This window comes from Tamandua tetradactyla, chromosome 9 (assembly GCF_023851605.1).
Source record: "Tamandua tetradactyla isolate mTamTet1 chromosome 9, mTamTet1.pri, whole genome shotgun sequence".
Lineage (NCBI taxonomy): Eukaryota > Metazoa > Chordata > Mammalia > Pilosa > Myrmecophagidae > Tamandua > Tamandua tetradactyla.
The window spans coordinates 18802283-18818342 of NC_135335.1; positions in this window are offsets into that span (position 1 = coordinate 18802283).

Consider the following 16060-nt stretch of genomic DNA (forward strand, 5'->3'; position numbering starts at 1 on the left):
GGCCTGAGGTGGCATGATTTTTCCACAGTAACGAGGTGGAAGGTCCATCCTCTGCCTTTGGGGCAAACTCACCTTCTCCACATGCTTGGGTGGGTCCGACCTCCTAGGCTGAGGTTTCTTGACTTCAGACCTCAGCCTCCAGGGTTCTGCCTCTGAAGTTATTTTTCCTCCAGGGTGTCCCTTCTCTGAGCATCTCAGTCCAGACTGGCAGTGGTTCTCTTTATACAGATCCTGCAACACACTTGTTGGCTTTCTATGCAGTGTCTTGAGTTGTGCCCATCAGACATAAGGAGTTTCCACAAATCCTTCCTGGATAACTCCATGTTCAATACTAGCTTTTTCTGAAATGGCTGACTGGTTCCACATTTGGCCAAATTCTCAAGTGGGGCATGATTCTCTCAGCTTTTCCTTCCAGGAAGCCCAGAATTCTCCAGAACATCCATTTCTGGTTTCTGTGTACCCAAGAGTTCAGTCCTCAGCTTATCTCTTTCCTGTCACATTTCTCTATAGGCTGTGAAGAGAAACCAGGCTGCACTTTTCATATTTAATTTGGAAATGTCTTTGGCCTAATATCCAAATTCATGGCTTTTAAAATCTGTCTTTCAGCCAAAGCCACTAGTCAATTTTGCCACATTATCTGTCATTTTAAGGCAAGGATCACCTTTCTTCCATTTTGCAATAACACACACTTCATTTCCATCTAGTGCCTGACCAGAGGCATCCCTAGAATCCATGCTTCTACCAACAGTCTCTTCAAAGCATTCTAGGCCTTCTCTATCAAACTCTGCACAGACTCTCCAGAATTTTCCACTTACCCATTTAAAAAGTTGTTCTAACATGTTTGGTATTTGCAAATGGCAGCAGTACCCCACTCTCAGTATCAAAATCTGTTCTAATTTGCTAGCTACCGGAATGCAATATACCAGAGATGGAATGGCTCTTAAAAAGGGGAATTTAATAAGTTGCTAGTTTACAGTTCTAAGGCTGAGGAAATGTCCCAGTTAAGCTACCAAGAAGAGGTTACTTTCATTCAAGAAAGGCTCTCTCTCAACTGGGAAGGCACATGGCGAACATGGCGACAGTCTGCTAGCTTTCTCTCTTGGCTTCTTGTTTCATGAAGCTCCCCAGGAATGTTCTTCTTCATCTCCAAAGGCCGCTGGCTGGTGGACTCTGGTTCTCTCAGCCTCATGGCTCTGCTCAGCTCTGCTGTGGCTTTCTCGTGGCTCTAAAAAGGGACTCTTTCCAAAATGTTTCCTCTTTTAAAGGATTAGTGTGGGGAGTCACAACTCCATGGAAGCTATCTGATCAAAAGTTACCACCCACACAATTGTGGAGGTCATATCTCCATGGGAACAATCAAAATGCTCCCAGCCAGCAATATTGAATGAGAATTAAAGGACATGGCTTTTCTGGGATCCACCACAGATTCAAACTGGCACAAACGAGTTCACACCCACAGGAATGGATTAAGTTTAAGAACATGTTTTTCTGGGGTATGTATGACTCCAAACCACCACACTTCACAAACCTTAAGTTAGGTAGGCAAATCCCATTTTAGCGATGAGGGAACTGAGGCTCAGAGTGCTTAAATAACTTGCCTAAAGCCACATAATAAATGGACATTTATCTGACTTGACTATTAAGAATAACAATGATTAATACTTAGTGAGTATTTGTTTTTGCAAAGATTACTTCATTTAATTCTCTGAAGAACCCCATTAATTAGTCACTGAGACTAGCCATTTTACCAGGGAGAAAATAGAGGCTTAGGGAATTTAATTAGCTTTTTCAGGAAACTGAAGTTTAGCAAAGAAGGGCTTGGTCTGGATCAAATACTGGCCTCTGGCAATTTCTTGCACCTCAGTTTGGCCATCTATAAAATAGAGGTAGCATCTCAAATTCATAGGTTAGTGGAGAAGATTAAGTGAGCTAATGGATGTTGTACTGGTTTGAAATGATGTATGTACCCTAGAAAAGCCATGTTTTAATCTTAATCCCATTTTGTAAAGGCAGCCATTTCTTCTAATCCTTATTCAGTATTGTATGTCGGAAACTGTAATATTAGATCATGGAGGTGTGATTTAATCAAGAGTGGTTGTTAAATGGGATTAAGTGGAGCCATCTGGGTGGATCTTGATTAGTTTGCTGGAATCCTATAAAAGAGGAAACATTTTGGAGAAACTGGTAGATTTGGAGAGAGCAGAACAACATAGCCACAAGAAGGAAAGGAAAATGCCTCCGGGGAGCTTCGTGAAGGGATACCAGAAGAGAAAGCTAACAGATGATGCCGTGTTCACCACATGCCTTTCCAGATGAGAGAGAAACCCTGACCCTGTTCGCCATGTGCCTTCTCATTTGAGAGAGAGACCCTGAACTTCATCGGCCTTCTTGAACCAAGGTATCTGTCCCTGGATGCTTTAGATAGGATATTTCTATAGACTTGTTTTAATTGGGACATTTTTTTGGCCTTAGAGCTGTAAACTAGCAACTTATCAAATTCACCTTTTTAGAAGCCATTCCATTCCTGGTATATTGCATTCTGGCAGCTAGCAAACAAACAGATGTAAAGCACTTTGGAATAGAGTCTGGCCTTTCTAGATCTGAAAGTTCAAATTCATGATGCTAACACTATAGGATCCAACTAGCTGCCACTCTTATTCTGGATCCTAGAGTTCAATGAGACAGACCTGGAGTCATGTCCCAGCAGAGCTGCTCACCTGCTCTGTAACCATGAGCAAGTTGTCTCACTTCCCTGAAAATTAATCCCAACTATAAACAGGGATGCTCGTAAAACTGGTGTCATAAGATTATTGCAAGGATTAAACAAGATAATGCAATGAAATGCCTTAGTATATTGCCTGGTGTGTCTCTGTTAGCTGTCATGATACAAGATTGACCGTGATGAACATCTGATAGCGAGGCATGGAAGCGAGCAGCAGAGTATTAGGTACCAAGAAGAACACAAAGATGTATAATCAGCCCCCAGAGTTGAGTGGGGGCAGATACACACAAAATATAAATTGCTCATTGTGAAAATGTGCTAGAGTTTCACATAAGATACTATGGGAAAATGAACAAGGGAGACAAATTCTAGCTGGGAAGGTTATGATAAGGATTTTGGGAAAGGATAGCATTTCAGTTGGACCTTGAAGAAAGATTAGATATGGGAGAGGAAAGGGAGATTTCCTGGAAAGAAACTGAGAGTTGGTCTAGAACTGGGTAGGGGAACATAGGACCCCTTCTCTCTACCCCTGCACTGATTTTTCCCAGATAGCCTGAACTTCACGTTGCATAAAACAATAGTGACTCTCCCACTAGCTTCAGACAGGCACATTTTTAGAGTTGTTCAGTTCTGCTGACCTGGAAGGATTCTTTCAACAGCAACTGAATGTCTCCTTCAGATGGTCTCAATTCATTTCCTGGAAGAGTGGGGGAGAGATGAGCCCCAAGGCTCCAAAAATGAGCTCCCACGCTAAGAGGGGGCAGTGGTCAGAGCAGAATGGAAAATGTGAGCCTGTGATAAAAAAGAGGGAGGAGGACAGAATGAATCATGATTTAAAGAGGGTAGCCATACAATTTTAAAACCTGGACTCTTGCTGAGAAGGAAAGGAGGAGTTATTAATACTTATATGAGGTCAACCGTTGTCAACTAGAGTATATGCCACTCCTACTTCAGAGGTGGCTTTTTGCCATTGAGTCCTGGTCCACCTCTTTATCCAACAGGTGGTCTTCCAGTTCCCCTCTCTCCATGGCACCCACCCACACCTGCTGTGCATAAGACGCACTCACTGGTCCATAAACATGGCATGTGATTTCCTGGCTGTGCGTAGGCCCTGTAAAATCTTACTCATCAATCAAGACTGGGTTCAAATGTCATCTCCCCCCTTCTCCCCCAGAAAATGTTTCTTTACCCCAACACACATACCTTTCAGTCTCCCAGGAAGAATTCATTTTTTGCTCCTCATAACTCCTAAAGCAGCTCTTAGTATGAGGAGGGTGTCACTTTATGTTGGTTCTTTATTCAGCTAGACTTTGAGCTCTTTGAGTTGGGGAAGTAGGGGTATCTTGCTTATCACAGTTATTTCCAGAGCTTAGCATAAGGTTCTTAGCATAAGGTTCATTAAGTTTGCTTTAATGAATGAAAGAAAACCAGAAGTCTTGTGAATCTGCAGATAATAGGACACATCCACCAAATGCTTTTGGGTCACCTACCCCACTGGATTCTTAAATATATTACTATTTCATTAATAAACTTTTCATAAATCCCATTTTGCCCATTGTAAGCAACACAAAAGCGCAAAGATGAAGAAACATAGTTTTTCACTATTTCGTGAATATTATAGGCAAGTAGACAAAAAAAAAAAAAAGATGGGGAAAGGAGGAGATGGTAGCATGCTATAACCACTCCTACTCAAAGTTCTTTTTTAGAACTCTGAGTAACAGGATGGACAGGCTGCTGTCACCTTATCCCAGCTGATGATAGAGTGGAGACTGCTCGTCTAATGTCAGAGAATTGCTTCTTGGACATTACGTAATGTCTTAGGCCTCTCCTGGACAGTCCAGTTGCTGTTATATATGGCACTTTCAGTTGTGTAAAAGTAAGAGATCTTCTTTGTTTTGACTTCTGGAAAGACTAGAACCAAATTCTGGTCCCTTTGGCAGCAGCAGAGTCCTTTCTATAACGTTTCTGTTGCTAAACTCAATCTTGGTCCCATCTTTCTTTTTCTGCCTAGTTTTCCCTCCTGAAAAACTCATTTTTCAAAATTTTATGTTATTAAGTATATGTACATAAACTACCACATAAGTGAGCAGCTGCGTGTGGGGATTCTTACAGGGGTGGGACCTGGTAAATGTCTGAGCTCCACAATCTAATAATCTCAGCCACGATTTCAGACTTTCTATCTCAGTTTTGCTCCACATCCCATTCAGAACAAGTCCATGGAGCTAGTTCTCTTTACCTCACAGGGAAGGACTAGCATAAACCAGAAAATCTCCAGTTAGCTCAAGGAGTTCCGGAAAATGGAACAAATCAAAAATAATTTTTAATTTATTTTCAGAACCATGTTAGTACTTCTAGTATTTAGATAGTAGTTAGTAGTCTTTTTTTAAAAAAGCAGGTTGGGGTGATGAAGGGCAAAATGGTGTGTGTGTGTGTGTGTGTGTGTGTGTGTTGTAAAATAATGTGTTGTAGCATTGAAATTTGGGGAATCACTAGCCTAAAAATAAAAGATCAGCGAGATTGGGAGCTCATAAATGAGACTGAGATTCAAGGAAGCTTTGCTGGGCTTCATGATTTGAGGATGCCAGCATGGAGGCAGTGGGAGGTAAAGAAGAAAGAAAGATCTTCTTTTCATATAAATCATTAACTCATTGATTCATGCATTCTTCAGGGCCTCATATGAAGGAAAGCCTTTGAACTAAGTACTAGAGCTGCAAAGCACTGAAGAAGAAAATATAAGAGAAAATCTTTTTGGGCTTGAGTTAGGCGAAGAATTTTAGGTAGAAAACTACAAGCAAAATCTATAATGGATAAATTAATAAATTGGACTTCATCAAAACTAAAAACTTGGCTGAGAAGAGAAGAACTCAAAGGTTCTGAAGCATTACATAATGGCGATATCAGCAAACATGGCCCATAAGTGGACCATCTGTTTTGTAAATTGTTTCACTGGAACACAGTCACGCTTATTTGTTTATGTGTTGTCCATAACTGCATTTATGCTACAATGACAAAATTGAAGTTACAACAGAGACCTGCCTGATGGCCTCTCAAGTCTAAAGTATTTACTATCTGGCCCTTTAAGAAATAGTTTTCCAACCCATGCTAACTATAAAGTAGACTGTTTGATAGGTGCCGAAGATGTACTAATTCCTTCAACACTAAGGTAACCAAGTGGGGACTGAGGCTACCAGATATACTGGCCCTACCTTGGTTCACGTCCCTCTAGCCTAGAGCAACTTCCTCCTACACTCCAGATCCCCTCCAATTTATGCCATGGTGCCATAAGAGCATTATCATTGTTCCGTGAAAAAGTTTGAGAGGCATTGGTATAAAGCAGTAATTGTTCTTCTACTAAACACCACCCTGCATTCCCTTCCTCTCATTCAGGTAACATTTGGTGAGCACCTACCACATGCTAAGGAATACACAACCTCTGCTTAAGGAGCTCATACTTCAGCCAGAAAAAGGCATAGAAACAAATAATTAAAATGCAATGTACTAAGCAATATAATAGTTGTGCGGAAAAAAAAAGAAGTGCATGGGGCAGGCCACAGTGGCTCAGCAGGCAAAATTCTCGTCTGCCATGACAGAGACCTGGGTTCGATTCCTGGTGCCTGCCAATCAAAAAAAAAAAAAATGTTCATGGCCCGTACACTCAATCTCAATCTCAGCTCTGTCTATTGCCTGCTCTGCAACCTCCAGCAACTCATTTAACCTTTCTGAGTTTCATTCAGTTCTCTCGTCTATAAAGTGGAAATGGTAATACCATGAAGTGCAATGGGTTGTTGTTAGGATGAAATGAGCTATTGTATGCAAAGCATCTAGTTCAGTGCCAGAGCTCAATGTTATTGATACCGTCCAGAGCAGGGAAGTTGTAGTAATAGTAATCAGTACTAGAAGCAATAGTGAAAGTAGATAATGCATAAGGTGCAGTTGCAGCAAAAAAAAGAGGACAGGGATAGAGAGGTATTGACTAGGGATGTGTTCATGGAGAGGGTAAAGTGTTATGGAGTTTGAAGCATGAACAGAAGTTAATCATGTGGATAAGAAGGTGGGGAACAGAGATAGGATAAAATAAACAAAATGTATCCTTCTTGGAAAATAGAATTTTCTCAAGGTAGATAATGGAAAGTGGGATGGTTTTCTGTCAGGCCTTAGATTACCTATAGTTCTGATACCTCTCAGAATAAGAGGAGGTCTGCACTTGAATTTGGCCAAAGGTATCCTTTCAGCTTCATTTTGGATTAAGGTAGAAGCTCTGACCTGACCCCATAATTTTTTTTTTCATATCTTCTCTTTCCTTCCTTCTTGTCTTGTTCTCCTTTATGCTGACTTTAAGCAGATCACTAATCTAAGACTTTGAATGATTCCTTGTTACCTATAGCATGAAATCTAAACTCCTTAGCTTGGCATTCAAGGTCATGCTTTGCTGAGAGCCCCAATGTCCCCATCCAGTCTTATTCCCAGCTACTCATATCTCCATCCATCTCCCACACTGTCTATGTTTCCCATTCAACACAGCATGTCTAAAAACCAGGTTTGCAATCTATCCTACTCTGATTTGTTTCCCCTCCTTTGTTTCCTGCCTAATTTGCTTACCATTCTCCTAGCTGGGAAGGAGAGGGGGCAGTGGTTTAGTTTCTCCTTCCTAAAACTCCCTCTCCCTCTCCCCAATGCTCCCCATGGTATCAGAAGTCAAATCCTTTGCCAAGTTTTCCAGAGCTGATTTCTTTTCTCTATCCCAAGCGTGTTAGTGTCCCAGCTGCTAAAGCAAATACCATTCAATGGGTTGTTTTAACAACAGGAATTTTTGGCTCGTGGTTTCAGAAGCTAGAAGGGTTCAGTATCTTTTAGCTGAGCAATTATCTTTGAAGATCCTGTTTTTTCCATCATATAGCACATGGCAGCATTTTCTCCATTTTCTTCCAGGTTTCACTGACATCAGTTTCTGGACGCTCCCCATAACTTCTTCTGTGTCCAATTTCCTTTGCTTTCAAGGACTTAGGCCATATTGGATTAAGGCCCATCCTAATTCAATTTGCACATCTTAACTAAAAACATCTTCAAAGGTCTTATTTATAAAGGACATGAAGATGGTCCCTTTATAAATAGGACCAGGACAGGGGTTGGGACCTGAATACGCCTTTTGTGGGGGACATGATTCAATCCTCAACACCTGATTGATGTTTTAATTTAAGTGTTCATTATCTGGATTCCTTGCTTCCGCTCTTGCCCTCATAAACCCATCTACCCATAGTGCTTATTTTTAAAATGTAAATTCTGTCATGTCACTTTTCTGCTTAAAACTTTCCAATGGTTCCTCGTTGCAGTGTTGATGCCCTTTAGCTAAAGAGCATCTCAATAGTGAAAAGTTAGATTTATTGACTTCTTGCAATGAGGGAGGAAACATAACCGGGGCCACGTGGCATTTCAACGTGGAGATGTTGGAAGGGTTTTGTTTAGAATTTAGACTCAGATTAGGTGACTTGGGGGAAGAATTCAAGGAAGCACGGTTTTGCTCCAGTCTGAGCACTATCAGAAAGTAGTGGCAATTCTGATTTGGTAGCTTGAAAATATTTATCTAGAGGAAACTGCTCTTTCTGTGGCAGTACTAATTATCTGATGACATCCTCCACAATTGATTGTATACCTGTTGTCTGTACTTAACAGTTAGAATAAAATTCAGATCTCTTTCTACATATCCTCTTGTTCCCAGTGAGAAAGAAAAACTGTAGTCCCTGATATCCAGAATTAATATAATACTCATCATTATGTATCCAAGAAGTTAGGATTTTAAGGAGTGGTTATCATTACTGAATTATCATATAGATATTCCTTTTTACTTTCTGGTATATTGGATTAGGTAGAGGGAAATACCTAAAATCTTGAACTGTAATCCAACTGCCTTGATCTCTTATAATGATTTATAGACCTTATCTTGTACACTTGTGATTGTAAAAACCTTATGACGAACCTTTACTTGTACCCCTTTACCCAGTCTTTCAACTTCAGGGTCTTGTGATCACTAAAAAACAACGACTAATGTTTATTAATGAAGGGCCTTGGTTCAGCCCAGAATTAGCCCACCCCAAGTCCAAAGTTATCATGATAACTAAAATTGGAGATAACCAAAATGGACCCACCTGGCATGTGCAGTAGCTTAGACTTTAAACTATAAGTTCACCTATACCTCATTTTAATACTAAAAATCACTCTTATAATCATTTTGAGGCTGCCATTTTCTTACATGCATTCTGTGACTAAGCATGTCATCAGTCTGCAATGTTCAATAATTAAATCACCTCTAATTGTTTCATTTGGGGCCATTGTGCTCATCATCCTAAACCTGCCCATCTTTTAATATTATAAAACTACCAGGATTATTGCAATTCAGGGAGATAGATTTTGGGGCCAATAGGCCATCTGATCTCCTGCTTCGGGCTTAACATAAACTTTTTCTTTCTTTGAAACCCCAGTGTCTCATGAATTGGTTATTTGAGCACATTGTGCAAAAGAATCTACCTCCTTTGTCCAATAACAATTAGAGCTAATATTATTACAAACTCTTCTGCTGCTCATGGTCATGCAATTTTCTTCTCCTGTTGGACACAAACATTCTCACAGGATACAGTTGATTCTTATTATTCAAAGATCCCCTATTTGCAAGTTTATCTACTCCCTGAAATTTATTTGTAAACTCAAAATCAAAATCACAGCACTTTTCTGGTTATTTCCAGACAGATACAGATTGGCAAAAATTTGAGTTGCTCGACACATTCCTAGCTGAGGTCAAACAAGGTGACATGCTGCCTTCTTGTTTCAGCTCTCATGCTATAAACACGTGTTCTTTTCATGGTGTATTTAATGCTACATTTTCTGCATTTTTGTGTTCTTTGTTGGTGATTCACTATTTAAAATGGCCCCTAAGTTTAGTGTTGACGTGATCGCTAGCTTTCCTAAGGACAAGATGGCTGTGATGTGCTTTAGCCCAAAATATGTGTGTTAAATAAGCCTTGTTCAGGCATGAGTGAAAGTGCAGTTGGCCATAAGTTCATTATTAATGAATCCACACCTTATTTAATGTGCTCCAATTACCTGTCTCCCAATATGATTTACATATAACTTGCTTAAATTTATGTTCAGAGACTTTCTTTAAATTTTGCTCTAAACTTCTCAGAAGACAATGACACATTTTTAGATGGGGTTAGAGCAGTCTCTAAAAAGCTGGTGAAATAAAGAACTTCTTAGGGAATCATTGTATGCAAATTTAAGGAGAAAGCAAGAGATATAATAAGGTGCCTTTGAACAGAAATAGACATAAAACAAAGTTATGTCTTGATTGCTTGAGGGAATGTTGAAAGAGGCTTGCAGGAATCCAACCTTCTATTTCTTCTTGGGGCGATGGTTTTAGTGTTCTTTAATTAGTTCCTGGTGACTTTATAGAACATGATGAGAATTGATGTACCAACCTGACAAAGTTACTCTGAGACTATGATAAAATGAAACAAGCCAAGGCCACTTCATAATTTTGTCTAAACACAGAGAAAAAAAAAGGTCACTGCGCTGCCACGCACAAAATACCCAATTGTTGAGTTGTCCCCACTTTCTGACAGCATCTAATCTGGAGGAAACCTAGTGCATTATTCAGGGTTCTCTAGAGAAACAGAACCAACAGGAGATACCTGTAAATATCAGATTTATAAAGGTGTCTCATGCAACCTTGTGAATGGAAAAGTCCAAAATCCACAGGGCAGGCTGTGAAACTGGCAACTCTGATGAGGGGTCTAGATGAACTCCACAGGAGAGGCTCGCTGGCTGAAGAAGCAGTGAAAAAGTCTCCTCCCTTAAAAGTCATCAACTGATTGGATTATCTTGTTGGTGGGAGACATGCCTTAGTTGATCGCAGATGTAATCAGCCACAGGGGCAATCATGTGACTGATGATTTAATACAGCAGTCTTCTGGTATATCAACTAGCCATGAGATATCCTTGCAGCAATGGTTAGGCCAGTGCTTTCCCAACCAGATAACTGGGCATCATCGCTTGGCCAAGTTGACACCAGAACCTAAGTATCACACCTAGCTTCCATAGATGATCTTCCAAATTATCCAACCAAAGTCCAACTCCTATAATAGAGTCTTCTACCACCTTCTTACTTGATACCCCATAGTTCCTTACGGTATATATTCTTTCTCACTACAACAAGTAATACATTCATCATCTTTTTAACTATAGGCATGTTTCTTGTGGTATTTGGCTCAAGTGCCTTGATACTGGAATCATTCCCTTGCTCGCCTACCTTGAAGACAAGAAGCCCATTCCTTTCTCAGGGACTATGCACTTAATTGTTTGCTTTGCCGGAAATACCCTCCATTTGCCAAAGTCTACTCATAGCTGATCTCCTTCTCATTATTCAGATCTTAGGAGAAATTTAACCTCTTTAGAAAGGCCTTCATTGCCTCTGTTCTCAGTAAGTCTATCATATCACCTTTTTTTAAATTTCCTGAATAGTTCTTCTCATACTCTTGAAATTATATTATTGGACGCTTCCTCTCTTCTCCCACTAGAATGCAAATTTCAAGAGGTCAGGGACTATGTTGTGTTCATTTTTGTATCCTGGTGCCTGGCACTTTATAATGACTTGGTAAATATTTGTTGAATAACTAAAACATTTTTTTGCCATGAGCCTTATAGCATTCCATTAATGAATCTCTGTCTCCAACCACTCCACTCACAACACAGCTCTCAAGTAGCTGCCTGAATTAAACTTTAAAACAAAGGGTAGATCCCAGCACTCCTCTTCAAAAACCTTCCATAGAGCCTTTCAGACATCATCACTTCACTTCTCTCATTTCCTATTGTAGCTCTCACAGGGCAGAGCTCCCCAGCCATAATGAATGTTCCCAAATGTGCCATATGCCTCCCAGTAGCCAAGCTTTTTGATCAACATTCTAGTCCCCTTCCCCTCCCACTCTTATTTTTTCCTGAGAGCAAAATCCTATTCATCCTTCAAGGCCTGGCTCCCAAAGGGTCTCTTCAGAAAAGTTGTCCCCCCACCCTTCCTTCCTCTTTGTTACACCTGTACCTACACCCTGACTTCTGTCACAGTTGTGTTATCTATGTCTCTTGAAAGAGAACAGGAGTGTATCTAAGGCAGGGAGCTCCCTGCAATTTGTTCCTGTTTCTTCATTTGCTAAATAAGAACACTTTCACCTATCTCATAGGTTCCTGTGAGGATGTAAGATTTAATGTAGGTGAAGCAATTAAAACAATGACTGGCACATAGTAAACACAGTATGGAAGTTTGCTACCATCACTATTCATTTCTATATCTTAGTACTGGCTTAAAGTAGGCATTAATATGTAACTTCTGAAAGACTGAGCTTTAGAGCTTCAATTAGGTTTGGAATATTGGCAATTTCTTAGTGGCTTATGAAGTTATTTGTGTAAGCCCCCAACCCTTTATCTCCCTAAGCTTTGGGGAGAGAAGTAAAGAACTGTTATGTGAGAGAAGAATTAGCAGTCCTAACCCTTTACCTAGTGTTTGTGGCATGGCGTGGGTCTAACCTAAAGTCACCTGCCTCAGAATATTATTTTTAAAAAGTTTCCTTGGGTTAATTGCTTAAATGCCATTCATCCCTTAAGGAATAGCAAATCTAGCCATTACCATTTTAATGTGAATTCGTATAACCCAGGATGTGTCTCAGGGAAGAGATGGGATCTAGGACCACCAAATCATAGCAGGAAGTGGGGACTGGGAAGCAAAAGAAGTCTGAGTCATGAATTGATGTCCCCAAAGATTTCAAACATTAATAGAAGAAAGGGAGAAGGAGGGAGCTGGATGCAAGAGAGGGAGAAGGATGTAAACAGAGATTCCAGATGTTTTGTAAAATGAGTATGGTCTAATGGGGAATGCTCTGGATCTGAGCTGTAGTTTGGATTCTTCCACTTTTTGGCTGGGGTATCAGGGCAGACTGTTGAACCTCTTTGGCTCTCTCATGCTGATGTGTTCAATGAAGAGATGGAACTAGATGAAGATTGAGTTTATTTCTGTCTTAAGAGGAGGGTGTGGGCATAAGGAGAGATGGTTCCAAGTCAAGGTATATGCTTTAACACATCCTGGGGTGGTCCTTTGGTTTACATATTTCCTTGGCTCTTTCTAGAGTGTGCCAGACTCCTTCAGGACTTGTTTGACCTTTCCTGCTGTGAAAGTCCTCATGTGGATGCAGTGAACAGCCAGGGCCTCAACTCTCCAGAGGAGATGTTTCCTGGAGACTGTGTCCCCTAAGATGGGGTTGTCCTCTAGTGGCTGAAGGCCTGCAGGCACAACAGGGTGAAGTCTAAGCTGTGAACATATAGCTCCTGGAAAACAACTGGAATTTCTCGGGATAGTTGCAATGCTCTCTTCTCAACCAAAAGTTTAACCTGAATCTAAGCTATTTAAGACATTACATAAAATATACTCAGTGATAGGCCTGTACGTCACTTACAAGTATTTTCAGATTACTCAATCTTGTCTAAACCATATAAGTCATTTTGCCATCATTTCCATTTCCTAAGTGAACATGCTCAAACTCAGAAAAAAGCAACTTGTTTTCAAACACATATTTTATGTTTTGTCTTAGAGCAAGATTTGGCACAAGTCTGTACTGATTTTATCCAAGGAAAGTGAATTACAGAGAAGGAGGATGGATTTCAGTATAGGATGATCTCAACTAGCAGGTGTCCCATGACAGTGTGGTGGAGTGGAGTGAGCTTTGAAGCCAAAATTAAAACTGCAGCCCTGTCATTTATTAACTGAGGGAATTTGGGCAACTTAATGTTGATTCACACTTCCCTTATCTGTGAAAGGGAATGAATATATTTTCTCAGAGAAGTCATTAATAGTGCAGTGTGGCCTGACATGGTAAATAAGTAAATGCATTATTCCCTTCCAGACTGCCTTGAACATGTGGATAGAAATACAGAATCTCCCAGCAATTTCTCAAATATTCCACGATATGATTTTCTACAACTTAGTTTCTATCTCTAAACTGACTAGAAATGGCTTAATCGGGGCTTTTCTGTCTTTCATGATTTGTTTGGGGGTCAAATACTTGAAATTTAAATCATGGAAAAGGAGACCGTTTTCCTTAGCAGGGTAGCCGATATGATGGGACAGCATACCCAGAGGGTAAGACGTATTGGCCTGGTGGTGTAGGGACAATCTACCTTTCCCAGGCTGACCAACTCTGGGAGTTTTGCCCAGTGGCCTGGCATGGAGATTTACACAGCATGTTTGATTGAGCCTGGCTCTGACTGGGAGGATTACATTTCATCCAGTGTTGAAATCACTTGAAATTCCCCTTGCTCATGCAAAGATACAGAAATAAAAGAAGCAACTATGGTCTTTCCAGGGTGAGATCTTTATTGTTAGACATACTGTTCTAGTTTGCTAGCTGCTAGAATGCAATATACCAGAAAAGGAATGGCTTTTAACAAGGGGAATTTAATGAGTTGCTAGTTTACAGTTCTAAGGCCAAGAAAATGTCCCAATTAAAACAAGTCTATAGAAATGTCCAATCAAAGGCATCCGGGGAAAGATACCTTGGTTCAAGAAGGCCGATGAAGTTCAGGGTTTCTCTCTCAAGTGAGAAGGCACGTGGCGAACACAGTCAGGGCTTCTCTCTCAGCTGGAAGGACACATGGCGAACACAGCGTTCATCTGCTAGATTTGTCTCCTGGCTTCCTGTTTCATGAAGCTCCCCGGGAGGCGTTTTCCTTCTTCATCTCCAAAGGTCGCTGGCTGGTGGACTCTCTGCTTCGTGGTGCTGCAGCATTCTCTGCTCTCTCTGAGTCTCTCATTCTCCAAAATGTTTCCTCTTTTATGGGACTTCAGAAACTAATCAAGACCCACTCAGATGGGTGGAGACATGTCATCCCCTAATCCAGTTTAACAACCGTTCTTAACTAAATCTCATCAACCAGGGAGATGATCCCATCACAGTCCCAAATACACAGCATTGAATAGAGACTATTCTACCTTTAAGTAATGAGATTTATATTAAAACATGGCTTTCTTAGGGGGCATATATCCTTTCAAACCAGCACATTCCACCCTCTGGCCCCTAAAAAAGACATGTTTTTCCCAAATACAAAATACATTAATTTCATAACAATATCAGAAATCCTTAAACCTATCAGTAGCAATACAATGAAGTAAAAAATTAGAGACAGTATAAAATCTCATCAAGTCAGTTACAGGCATGGTCTGTCCTAAGGCAAAATTCTCTCCATTTGCTCTGAACCTTTGAAAACTCACAAGTTATTTGCTGCCAACATACAAAGGAGGAACATTCATAAGATATGTATATGCATTTCCATAGGGAGGAAGGAACACAGGGGTCACCGGACCCATACGGTTTCGAAAACCTACAGGGCAAAGTCCATTAGTTTTCAAAGTCTGAGAGTCATTTATCCTCAGGGCTTCAGAAAGTGGCAGTCCCACCCTATCCAAATGCCTACGCCTGCCTCTCTCTGAATGCAACCTTGGGGGATATTGGGGAGACCACCTTTCTCTCGGCTCCACCCTCTCCAAGCATTGGGGCCGCACCCGGGCTCTCTGCCATCTACGGGGCACACGCTCAACCCCTCCATGTGGTGGCAGCCAGGCTCCCCCCAAACCCCAAGGAATGTGCTTCACCTTCTCCAAGGCCTGAGGCGGCATGACTCTTCCACTGCAACGAGGTGGAAGGCCCATTCTCTGCCTTTGGGGCAAACTCACCCTCTCCACGGGCTTGGGTGGGTCCACTCTCCTGGCCTGAGGCTTCTTGACTTCAGACCTCAGCCTCCACGGTTTTGCCTCTGAAGTTATTTTTCCTCCAATGTGTCCCTTCTCTGAACCCCTCAGTCCAGACTGGCAGCGGCTCTGTTTATACAGGTCCCACAGCACTCTCGTTGGCTTTCTATGCAGTAGCCTTGGATCATGCCCATCAGACATAAGGAGTTTCCACAAATCTTTCCTGGATAATTCCATGTCTGATCCTGACTTTCTCTGAAATGGCTGGCTGGTTCCACATTTGGTTAAATCCACACTCAGGGCACTATACTCTGGAGTCTCCCTTTCTGTAGGCCCAGAATTTTCCAGGACCTCAATTTCTAGTTTCTTCTTACTCAAGAGTTCAGTTCTCAGCTTATCTCTTTCCTTTCGCATTTCACTATAAGCTGTGAGGAGAAACCAGGCTGCACTTTCAACACTTAATTTGGAGATCTCTTCTGCTAAATATACAAGTTCATGGCTTTTACAATCTGCCTTCCAGCCAAAGCCACGAGTCAATTTTGCCAGATTATCTGCCATTT